Genomic DNA, 12,889 nt, shown 5'->3' with positions numbered 1-12,889 from the left:
TCAAACACAAAACTATTAAAACCAGCTTTGCTTCTGGTCTTATGACACCTAGGTACTGCCCACTATTCCTTAGTGCTAGATTTCAGCTCAGACCAGGACATTGCAGTTATTAACTGAAAGGTAGCCACACAGCAAACAAAAAAGTAGATTTTGATGACTTTGTGTGGTGTAGGTGATAATAATTACCTAGGTGCTTAGGTTACTACTATCTCATCAATGTTTATGCACAAATGATTTGATAAAATTAACTATATGAAGAAAAAGACAGTTCCTGAGTGCAAAGATTTTCTTTTCCTTTGGGAAATGACCAGCTAACCATTCAGAAACACTAATTTGTTTCAAATTGCTTGTCTGCCTTAATGTGCTGAGAAGAATGAAGCAATGGCATCCCTCTTCCTTCCCCAAATGACCAAACTGTAGATGTAAGGCTTCATTCTGGGACTCCAATGAGGCAAAATTGACCCAAAATGTAGAAGAGAGCTAGGACCGAAATTCAGAGCTGCATTTTTTAACATCTCATTACTTTGGGCTGTATAGATCTAGGATTTTGATTCAAGGTCTCTGCTAGTTTCATTGCTATTGAAAAGCAGTCAGGCTTTGAATGTAAGCATCTTTTTACAAGATATTGTAATAATGTTATCAATATTCATACTAAGAATTTATAACTGGTTTCATACATTTCAAAACCTTTAAGAGTTATTTACCCTCTGGATTCTACTGTTAAAAACCTTTGCAAATTGCTACAGATCTTTTAAAACCCCCAGCCTCTTATTGGTGATTTTACATTGGCAGCAGTCAAATCCTCTGTGCTATAAGCCTTCTGGGCATTACAAGTTAATGGCTGAAACTGAGTAGCAGTAAAACAATGATTAATGGAAAAATCTCACATCTCCCTATAGAAGCTGACTCAAGAGCTGTGCTCATATAGCAGCAGTTACAATATTTCTCAGTTTTGAAATCTCCAGACAATGAAGGATGGCATCTTATATATTTTTAAGATAGATAGTTCCCTTCATATTGACTCTATTATATGAGAAAATTGTGCTTTAAATATGGATAACTATTGATGCATTTTATTATGCAAAATAAACTTACATTTGAGTCAACATGCCACAACTATGTTCTTTTATGAATTACTGTTTAATCATTATTTAAATTCCAGGTTTATTTACTAGAAATAAAAGCACTTCAAGAGCAGACAGTTTAAGAAGCCAAAGCAGAACAGAAGTAACAAGAACCCAAATATTTAAGAGACACAGAAAGCCATCAAGCAAGCTCTGTAAGTTAAGGGCTAGACAACCAGGAAAAATATTGCCAAGGGATTTTAAATAATAAGAAGGAATCCTGACATGTTAATACCTCTTGCATAACATGCCATTGGCTTTGGGTTTACAATGCTTGATGCAGGCAATTTCAGCACTGATGTGGATGTAGTTCCCAGGGAACCATGACAGACTTTGAGTCTCCTCCAACCCAGCCCACCTTTGAATGATGCTGGCTGGGTGAGCATGATGCAGTTGTCCCAAAAGGTGTCAATGTCCTGGTTACAGGTCCACACTGCCAATGCCTTGATGACCTCTGCAGTCCCACCTCCTGCCGAGGACAGTAAAGGAGTTTCTGGAGTGGGGCACAGAGCTGTTGCTGTGTCCCGGAGCCAGGAGTAAGGTTACAAATTCAGGAGCCTTCAGAGTTGGGGAGACTTTGTGTTATACTGGTAGTATAAAGTAGACTCTAAGTTTGCTGTTGGCACTGTGGTCTTTTTCATTGCATCTAGTGCTCTCTGGATTCCTCTTTCCAAGAAAAAGAGTTCTTGAATTGTATTGTACTGCACTGTATGTTATTTTGTTTGTGCTAGCACTGGAGTTGAGCTCTAAATGTTTCTTTTCATCATACAGAACAGTTCACGGTTTTGAAAACATTCCTGTTTCATTCTGAAAAAGGCCCTCCACACCTTGCTGTTTTGTGTGTGAAAAGTGGTGACAGAAATTCTGCCCGTGCCCTGGGGAGTAGGACGCTCCAGATAGGGGAGCTCGGTGCCCCTGTGGTTATCGGGCAGAGGACAGTTCTGAACCTGCATTTTCTGGATTACTGACTTACTCTCAAACTATTTTCCTTTTCCCTCTCTTTCTTTGGCCGGAAGTTTGACCTGCTTAGATAGACCTTTCACTGGAACTAGTACCTTCCTCCAAAAAGATTTTGTTTCCAAGACAGGTGTTGTCATCTTGGACATCAATGGTTCTCTGCCTAGTCTATAAAAAAGGTTTAATTAAAGGTTTAATTAAAGATGTTTTGAGCTCCTTGGAGAGCACTCTGCCCACCCCAGCATGGGAACTCATTCCCAGCAGCAGCAGCCTGGGTCTCAGTGGAGACGACTGTCAAAAGAGAGAAACAGCACTTGCGGAGTGAGAAGTGGTCTTTCACATAATGAGTGCCAGCCTCTGAGAGGTTTTCAGTATCAGCACAGGGACCGGGAACTTGATTATCTTTAACAGTGACACAATATTTTAGGACATGTCAGAATGCACTATATTTCCTCAATAAATTGCAACAGAAACATGGACAGAGGAATGGTATCTGCAGTGAGGTTCAGTTGAATATCCAGATGGCAATATCAAGTCTTGTAATTGCTACAGCCTCCAGTAAAATTAATTTGTAAGCCATTGGCTTTCTAAAGGCCAGATGTCTACAATTACTTTTTTTCCCCTTTGTGCCAAGATGCATTCTTTCAAGAAAAAAGTATCACTAAGCAAAGGGCACCTGTCTAAAATTACTAAGGCTCAAGGAAGATATTTGCAGATCAACTTTGCTGCCCTTTTCCCCTTGCAGTAAAACTATATACTTTGCCTACTGAGAACAAGAGAAGATGCCCTTGCCTTGATTTGTGAACTTTAAAAAATGCTAAAAAAATATCTGGGAGGAAATACAATGCAAAACTGGCCTTCATCTGTGAAGGCTTCATTTTTCCTGTTTTCTTAAAAGGAAAATTAAGATGCCATAAACATGTCTGTCTTTATTTTTGTGGTCCTCTGTTATTCCTCACAATAATTATTGCAAGTATTGATTCACATCATATATTGATTTACACTCTATGCAAAACCAACATATTTTCAAAAGAAAAAGAAAAAAACCCCACACTTTAGTTTGTTTACTTCAGTTATGCTTAGACCTAGTCATAAAACAGAATTTACAGCCTACATGAAATTCTGTAATGCTTATATTTCATTTTGGTGTTCAGTCAGTATAAGAAGTCTAAATATCACTAGTGGAATAAAATGCTACAAAATATTTTGATTTGGAAACAGCTAAACATTCTTTATTTTGACACTGAAGTTGAAAACAATTTTCCACATGAAATAGCCATCTGCCTAGCTCCTCTCTATGTGTGACTTCTCTTGTGTGACTTTAAACTGAGAAAAAAAAAGGGTTGGCTAAATGCCACATTTTCCTGCTGAAAATAATAATTCTTTGGAAACAGTTTCCATCAAAATATGTACAATTCCTGAATTATCCTCATTCACACACTAATTATAGCTTACAGATAGTAAAAGTAGATTTTTTTTTCCAAGACAATTTACTATGCTTAGTGTAGGAAATCCAGGAGATCCAGGAAAGGCAGTCACCTTTTCTCGTGACATGTCTTTACTCACATCTGTTTGAAGTTTCCTTGTCTTTTACAGTTGCAGAGCTGCACCATTTTAATTCTGTGATACATACATCTCTGCAACACGTGCGATCACTCACGTATTGGCTCTCAACTGACTGAAATGACACCGCTCACAGTATGGTCATTGCATTTTCTGCAGTGTGAGCCTGCAGAAGGACAAGAAAAGCCACTCAAGGCCAATGAAGCTATTTTATCTTCTGGATTGCTGCAGCATCTTTGTCAGCCTATTAAGAGAGGATCATAAAAACAAGAATAGAGCTTGATTAGCTGGCATGACGAGTTTGATGACAAAATACCATTTCTGGCTACTGATATAACTAGTTATAAAAGAAAGCAAATGTTCTGGGCTTTTGCATGGGATCTGTCATGATCTAAGTGTGCCCAGCGTCACTCCTTACCTGGTGCGTGATCTGCCAAGGCGGCTGTTTCCTGAAATGCTCTGTAATGGAAGAGATCATCAAGTGCTAGTATCTCTGGTTTTTTATTACAGTTTATTTTATGACAGTAAACATCATTATGACACTGCTTTGCTCCCACAGTAATGCCAGAAAAGATTGCTGTGCATTATCGCACATTACAAATCACTCTTCCAACACAAAGGAAAAAAATACAAGAGGATGCGCGCCTTATCTGTTCTTGGAATATGTCAGGAATTGCCTGTCTATGCTGTGCATTAAAATGACATGCAGTGTGCTCAAAACTGAGCACCAAAGGCCAGTATTATAAACGTGCAGCATTACCCCACAGTTTGGAGCTTGTCCAGTCTGCTGCTGTCCTCCAAAACCTGAGATAATAACTCTCCAGCTCCTGTAATCAGCCAAACTGTGGCAATTTGCTCCACTGGAAGATTTCTGTCCCAATTCAGATGAAGTTCCCCTGGGCTGGAAAGAGCTGTGGACTAGTGTCTGTCTGTCTGTCTGTCTGTCTGTCTGTCTCTCTCTCTCTCTCCCTCTCACTAAGAGAAATTCTCCCACAGTGCAAAATGGTGCAGCTTTATGCACACCCATTCCTTCTCCAACCAGTTCCAAGAAAGAAAGGAAACAACTAAAAAAATCCGGAAGTCGTTCTTATTCCTCACAAAAAGAAAACCTTTTTCTGTTCATACCAGTGTGTGCATCCATATGAAGGAAGAATTTAGCCCCAGGTAAGTCAAGCTCAGCCTCACTTTTTATGAGATCAAAAAGTCAGGCTATTGTGGGTCATTTTTTGGAAGTATATGTGCATGTTGCACTTGCAAAATGTCTGTGTCAGGTAACGTATACCTGTGCCTGTTTGTTTTGGATGCATAGAGTCAAGCACATGTACTTGAGAAGTTCCTGATTTTTCTGCAAGTACAGGTTCTCCACGGAGCCTAGCATCCATACCAGATATACAAAAATGGTATGAAGGCAGTACAGTTATCTGGGTTAAAAAAACAAAAGCAAAAACAGAACAAAACAAAACAAAACTGCTCTGCAGGTTGTTTTCTTTTTCCTCCATGTTCCCTACAACTCTATGTGAAGTAACCAAAAGAGCAAAATCAGGCTGCAGCTCCTGACGTGAGAGATGGCTCAAAGTGTGACAATCAGTGAAGCTGGGAAGCATTTCTGTCTCATGAAGTAATGCATGCGGATAATCCTAGAGACCTTTCAGCAGGAAGAGCAGTTTTTATAGGGTTCAGCTTTCTGCTTTGAATGAGATTTGCTGAATATCTGGGTTACTGTGAAGTGTGGGAGACATTTTCAAAAGCACCTCAGGCACCGAGGAGCTCCAATATAAAAAGGTGGTTCCTAGATCCTTGATCTGCTTCTGGAATGCTGCCTTTAAAATAAATAATAAATAAATAAAATCCAGAAAACCTAAAGAGGTGAGAAACAATCCCAAGCATTTACATGTGTCAAGTGATGTGTGGTCTGGGGACAGGATGCTCAGCAATGGGAATTTGGTCGGTCCTTTAAAGCGCAGATTGAAAGTGTCACTATTTGTTTTTTTATAATGACCTTTTGTGCTGAAGATTTAAGATAATTCGATAAGACTGTTAAAATAAGGTATAAGGTTCTTCCCACATACCGTGGCAGTTCCTGTAAAGCTGGAAGCAACATATTGTGCCAAAGCCCTGCAGTTGCCGAGGAGCACTGTGTGCCTTTACAGTGCTGTGCTGAAGATGCTGCATTTCCATGCTCACTTTGTGTTGCAACATCTTTTGGAGGATCTCAGGGCACTTGCATGCCACCCGCTTCCAGTGCATTGCCTCAGCTTTACAGATCTGGGCATTGGCGCCCCATGGGGTTATGGCTGACCTGGCACACTTATCTGCTGGCTTTGGGCACTGAGTACGCCCAAAAGGAGCCAGTAGCTGATGCAGCAGCCGTCTGCTGTTTATACGAACTGCTTGCGATCCCACAGTAAATTGCCAGACTGCTGCTTTCATGACAGACCACATTCCTTTCCCCCTCATCGCTCCCCTCTCCATGCTGCGTAGCTGGATTTCCAATTATGGTTGAACACTGATGTGTCTTTTATCCCCCTTTTATTTTTGTTTCTAACCTCAGAAGCCATTGCCAACCTGCTCTTCTCTTAACTAACCGTATTCTTCCCTCATCAACATGAACAAGTGCGGCACCATTGAGCCATATGTAAATAGCCACAGTGACATCTGAAACAACAGAAATGTTAGTATTCAATTGATGGAGGTTTTTAACAACATGCTTGGAGATGTCGAGGGTTTGCTTTACATCTGCAGCAAATTCACTATGTGATCTGTTGATGGGTTGCAGATGGCATCATGAGCCACTGCTTGCAACAGAAGTAACAACCCTGGTCACATTTTACCACATTAAACAATTTACTTGGGTGGTAATTACATAGCAATTAACTTTGCTGCCTCACAAATGCTATGTGAGCAGTCTGTCTTTTCCATTTTTTTTTTCCTTCTCAGTCAGCTTCAGTGTTTTATCTATGGCTGGGACAAGTGCTCCTGCCAGAACAAGCTAACTGGAGATGAAGGCCAGCCATGATCTCTTCGGGGAATAATGTCTACTTCTCTGGGGAGAACTGGGAGACAAGGTACTGGAGTAATATTTTAGCTCCTACAGGAATACTGTTACCACTTAAGGGATGGGCTCCGTCTCGATCGAAAAATTAGATGTCTAGTCAAAATCTGTTGCCCAGGCTCCTTCTACAGTCACTGGAAAGATTAGTACCTCATCAGGGTGATTTATTGCAACTATCTGGCAATGAGGTGAATTACTCTCCTGAGATGTTTTTCTCTGCTGAACACAAAAGCGATGAGAATAAGATGCTTAGGTTTCATGACTACTTTTAGATGGCTAATGTTAGGTGAAATGAGTCCTCCTCTGCATGGTCACAATTTAAAAAAATTGAAGGAATATTCAGGATGTGAAGAAGGTTTTTACAGTGTAAAAGAGCTCACCCTCGTTGTCTTGAAAAGATTTGCTTATTGGTTATAAGAGGAAGAGGCTGGCTGATATTTCTAGACTCTTTAACTGAAAAGCTTACAGTGGAAATCTTGGTGTGGAACTGAGGGTGGTATCTGGGACAGTTTTTGGAGCGTAGATAGATTCATAGATATCTTGGAGACTTTTCATAGATTTTTGGAGCATAGATAGCGGTGATAGATTCGCCATTGCTGGAAGTCTTGACATGAAGATTGCACATCTTTCTAAAAGATATGCTATAGTACAAACAAGAATGTTGGACTTAATACTGTTTGAGCATTACTACATAGGCTGACCATTGTAATCTTTTTGGAGCAAAGCATATGAATAAAGTCTTAGATTGTTTCTTTCCTTCCTGCAGGTTATGCTGTGTATTTTTTGCACAAATTGCTATCCTGGCAATAAAAAGAAAAAAGATGCCTTTAGACAAGTAGGCCATCTGACATGGAGCCAACGGCAGGATCTGGCTCTTAGATTGTAAACCTTTAGGTCATATATCATGTCTTTGCTTCCACTAAAATATTTTCATCACTAAAATCATTCAAATAATCTCTAAAGAAGAAGAATGATCATCGATAAAGGCATTGCACTTCATGTTCACTTAGGCTCACCACTTCCAATGCAGTTAAGATTCCTTCTGAAATCAGTAGGAGGCTGGTTCACAGCTGAGCTTCAGAATTTACAGGCTATATATAGAATTTCTGCTATAGGTGTGCAACAATGCTATCATAGTTAATTTGACATCTACATTCAAAAGAACAGTGAGCTACTCTGGCTATTGGTTATCTGAAGCAGCCAGACCTTTGCTCCCCGATCAGTTGAGAGTGAATTAGTCTCAGCCCTTGGTCTGGCACCTACAGTAGGAGGTCTGGATATGATCTTTGCTTCTCGTTTTTTTCTCTTTTGGCTCCTCTGTCTACAGAGACCATAATCATGCTGCATGTAGATGCTCCTAATTGCAGGTGCAACCCTTGGTGCTACTTTAACATTAAAAAAAAGCTAATTACATATGGCAGTCACACTTGGCAAGCTTCTTTCAAAGGCATTGCTGTTTTGACAAATGTTACTCAAACATGTGGTGTTGCCTATGTTGTACAGGATGGACTGTAAATTGATAAAGTTTGCAGTACGGAGGGAAGGTGGCATCTTTGGAAGACAGGAGCTTAAATTCCATTAAAACTCGGTAGTACTGGTGTTTTATAATCTCCTCATGCAGTTTTTACTATCCCTCCCCATCTGTTCTTGCAGAATTTCTCTGTGTTCTTTTTTAATCAAGGAAGGAAGGACCCACAAATGTTTTAACCAGCTGAAATACTCCAGCGAATAAAACCCTGAATAAGATATTTTTCTAGTGCCATAACTTAATATAATGTAATATCTGATTATAGTAGAAGTTTTTTTAACCTCTGTTTAGACAATTACTCTGCCAAAACTGCTGTAAAGCAAATGATGTGCTGACTGACTAAAAAAAAAAATTAGACAACTCCAATTTTTTGCTCCCCTTCTAATATTTAACAACTGTCATTTAGCTCTATGGCATCTGGAAAAGAGGAGTCCAGCAAAACCTGCTAAAATTAATTTGAGGATATGTTTCCACCCCTGATTATCTTGCTTGTTATACCAGCTGTTGGCAGCACTAAAATGCAACTTCTAACAGTTCTTAGAGCTGCTATTACTATTATCTTTTCCCCAGTGTGACACACACAGCAAAAAAGTTTTGTAATAGACAAGTTCATCTGCGGCTAGAACTTCTTTTGTGGTTTATTTCTTCCAAACTCACAAGAAGCTACTCAGATTTATGCCAGACACAGGTCTGGACAGAGGTTAGTATTGCTGAGAACACTACTGAGCTACTTCACCAGACACCTGAGCCATCATTACTGATAGAGATCAGAGTGTCTCCTAGTTTATTTACTGGGCTGGCTAGAATTTTTTTATGGAAATAATTGCATTACAGAAAATCTAATTCTGCCAAAAGGGACATTACTACATTTTAGTTACAGATTGGTTGATTGGTCAAGCTAAATTGAAAATTCTCATTTGTTGAACTGAATAAACATTTTTAATGTTGGGTCATTTTGAGATTAAGCTGTATTTGCTGTATTTCCAGCAGCATAGTATGGATGTTCTAGGGTACAATGAATTAGGGTTTGTGTTGTTAAGTAGTCTGGATTTGCACTAGCTGAAGCGCTAAGCAGGCAATATTATTTAGTGCTTATACTGTTAAATATAAGAAATTTTGTCATCTTCTAAATACTTGTGTGTGGTCTTCATTACTATAGTATAAGGTCACATCACTACCTTATTTCTCAACATCTGTGAGAGGTAGCAAGTTGCTAATATTTCTGTTTTGCACATGAGAATTGAAGCACAGATCAGTCATTTCACATGTAGGCTCTCGTTACAAGACTGAGCAGGAATAGACAGCAAGCTGTGCATCATGTTCAGCTGGCTGCTGAGCCAGTTGTGAAGGCAGTAAGGAGAAGCTTAGGCTTAAACTCTGTCTCTCAGAAATAGCTGCCACAAATAAGAGAGATGCAAACTACTTCTTTGCCTAGGCCAAATTAGCTCTTCATGGACAGAGGAGATTCAAGTCTAACTTTTGCTTGATTTGGAGTAGGGACTTGAGTGCTAAGTCTTCCTTCTCCAAAGTGAGTGTCTAAAAAGAATAGTAACACTGTTACTGAAGAGTTCAACTTTATATAAAATTACTATTCACCCTGACAAGGTCTGGACCTCTCTATATCAGCCAAGGACCACAGCTGTCAAGAAGACATTGTCTTGCTCCTTGTGGCCTCGTGAATATTTACTTATATTACACAAAGATGTACAGTTTCAGGAAGAGAAAATAATAGTGTCTACTGATTCAAGAACACTCCTAGAGCTAAGTCATGCTATCAAGTTCCTATTTTGGCCTGGAAGAGGGAAAACCTAAAGGCACATTTCTTTTGATGCAAAGATATGCTCTAATGATTGGGTTATGGAGGATAAGAGTAACATCAGCCTGCTCACCATCCTGGGTCCTCAGAGGTGCACAGGAAGAGGGTGGTATATAATTTGTGGATGCAGATGAGGTTTTGCAGACATAGTCACTTTGCACCTATGCAAAAACAGAAATGTAGCTGCTGAAGGGACTGGCAAAAAACTTAGGTGCCTTCAGGGTTAGGCAGAAACTGAGTGGCAGGTTTGAAGTCTCTGTGACACTAAAATGCTAGAGTTGGTCACTTAATGGCCCTGCCTGGGGTCAGCCTGAAATGTTTAACCAGCCTACTCTGAAGCAGGTTGGTTTCTTTTGTTGTCAGCAAACACCTTAACCAAAAATGACTGTAACACTGTATTTCTTTAGGGCCTTTCTGGAAAACCTTCAGTTTGGAACGGATGTCAGGAGGTCATCTACTCCCATCATGTATCTTATAGTTCATTTAGACATTCTCCCGATGTAACTGTGTCAATCTCAGAAACAACATCCTGATTATTAGGTGCAATGTTATAAATAAATTACGGTGATTTGCATCTTTCTCATCTGAAACATAATCCTGAGGATTTTCCTGGTCTGACAAAGCAAATACAGCCTGAGTATATTCTCTATTCATAAAAAGCTAGACCTTAGCATAGTGTTGAACCATCTTTTGACTGTAAACAATGTGGTCAGGGGATTCTGTGTAAGAAAAGGGGAAAGGCAATATGGATTCACATCCGTGTTTTTCATACTTTCTGTTGTATACATTTGTATACATGACCAGAGGAAGAAAAAGAGAAGCAACCAGATGTGAAAAGTACGTATTGTGTGTCCTAAAACAGCACCAGATTTTCTGTGTTTAGATTGAGAACAAAGTCTAAACAAACTGTCACACAAGCTGAGAAGAGCCAATTTAGGTCTCTCTTGTGCCAGGGCAATATCCTGACTACTGGTTCAGTCCTTCTCTAGCTTGGTAGGTGTGCTGTGCGTGGATGATTGCTTGGTGGCTCCAATTCAGAAACACACAAAAAAGATATGAACTGTAAGCACATGACTAGTTCTGTTGGCCTTAATCTGAACACGTGTCTGTATAATTTATATCTATACCTCCATATAATCTACACATAGAGATCCTCCAGAAGAGGATGCAGCTCATGGAGTAACCATGTAATTCTCACCATCTGTTAGAATGCACTGTGTGTCTACGTGCCTGTATGTTTTGTGAGCCCGTGTTCTTATGTGAGTGGATTTTATTCACCTGCTTCATTACCCCTCTGCTATAGAAGTGACAGTACTTCAGAGATCTCGTAACTTTACATTTCATGCCATTTAAACTGAACGAAGCATGAGGAAAAACATAGGAAATTATGCACTGGAGGAAGAGGGACAGGCTGGCTGCATTCTTTACATTCATAAAGAGGCTTCTGTTCCAGGCTATGAAAATGTTTGATCAGCTTTCAGAGCAGTCAATAAGAGCCGAACTGCATACAGGGTCAAAACAACGTCTTGTTCTGCATCCCTCTCCTGGCCATCATGTGCTCAGTGTTGTTACACTGCACAAGTAAGCACTAGTAAAATATTCTTGGCATCGTGTAAGAGGCTCAGGAGAAGCCCCTCATAGGAAGGGAATTGTTCACTGGCTCAGTCTTTTAGGTGGTGCTTGCTGAAGAAAGTAGTGTGGGTCATTTTGGGATAAAGGGTGGAAGGAAAGAAAGGGAAGCACTCTGGAGTTCTCCTCTTGTTCTCCTTCACCCATTTGCTCAATATTCAAGCAAGCTCCTTTGTGGTCTTCCCATAAAAAGCAAAATAAAAACACTAAACACTAAACACCAGCAACTACCAGCATCCCAGGTGTGTAGGGTCTCTCCTCTAGAAGTATGTGCAGAGCTACTTTATTTCTCTGTCACATTCCTTCTCAAAACAATCTTTTCCTGCAATTGCTAGGTGCCTGGTTGACAATACCATGGGTTTGTTTGTTTGTTTGTTTTTTTTCTCTCATGCTTTGGGGTCTTGACTTACTCTCTGTCCTCTCCTCTTTGGGAACAAGGCCATTGCTTTATTAGCTACACTGTGTTTGTACAGTGCCTCTGATTAGAGGATGTCTAGTCTCGCTCTAGGTGAAGGCTGTTTCTCCTTTTCTTGTGTCCCACTGACAGCTCAGCTGCTCTCAGAGACCTTGAGGAGGCAGCTTCCTGGTCTTTCTGAAGCTCCCTGGACATGGTCCCTTCCAAACTAAATCACTCCCTGATTGTGTGGGTTTGGCAGAGCCGGATTCGTCTGGGAGGGAGAAGCAATTAGCTGTATCTAGCCCTGCTTTCTGCACCTTGGGACCAATCACTCCAGTTCATGATGAAGCACAGTCTTATCACGTCATGCTGGAGTCGATCATGTGGTCGCTTACATCTGTTCAGATTAACATAGCATTGGGTTCAGTTGGCTAGACCCTGACACCAGCTGTATTTATTTCTCACAGCCTTAGCAGGTGCAGTAATTTGATGAGGTTAACCACCAGTTAAAGGGATGCATAAACCACTTCTCATGTTTCTAGCTATTGTATTTTGTGTGGTAGGAAATGTCCCTTCTATCTCTATGGTTATTGATCATATCATTAAAACGCTTACAGTGGCTGGAAACTAGAGCTATGCGAAAGTGTCAGCAGTTTCATTTCCCAGAGACATTATCAGGAGATATGGCCGCCCATCAAGTTTGCATTCAGGTGAACACAATATTTCTGAATTTCAAAATAAAATAAAGAAAATTTGATATTCATTGAGTTTTGTGCTTTTTCAGTCCCAAATCTAGCAAGGATGAAGGAATGATTAAAACCAC

The 12,889-nt window shown here is 40.1% G+C and overlaps 1 long non-coding RNA gene across 1 annotated transcript in view; it reads right to left on the bottom strand.

Moving 5' to 3' along the window:
- Positions 1-1,139: 1,139 nt before the first annotated feature.
- LOC135327365 (uncharacterized) overlaps positions 1,140-12,889 on the bottom strand; it is a 31,774-nt gene continuing 20,024 nt past the window's right edge. Inside the window, exons 3-4 of the long non-coding RNA XR_010387484.1 lie at positions 4,063-4,103; positions 1,140-3,888 (exon numbers count right to left, since the gene is read on the bottom strand). This is a non-coding gene — a long non-coding RNA (uncharacterized LOC135327365). The remainder of the gene's footprint in view (positions 3,889-4,062; positions 4,104-12,889) is intronic.

This window comes from Dromaius novaehollandiae, chromosome 2 (genome assembly GCF_036370855.1).
Source record: "Dromaius novaehollandiae isolate bDroNov1 chromosome 2, bDroNov1.hap1, whole genome shotgun sequence".
NCBI lineage: Eukaryota > Metazoa > Chordata > Aves > Casuariiformes > Dromaiidae > Dromaius > Dromaius novaehollandiae.
The sequence above is the reverse complement of the archived record's forward strand: the minus strand, read 5'-3'. Positions and strand labels throughout refer to the sequence as shown.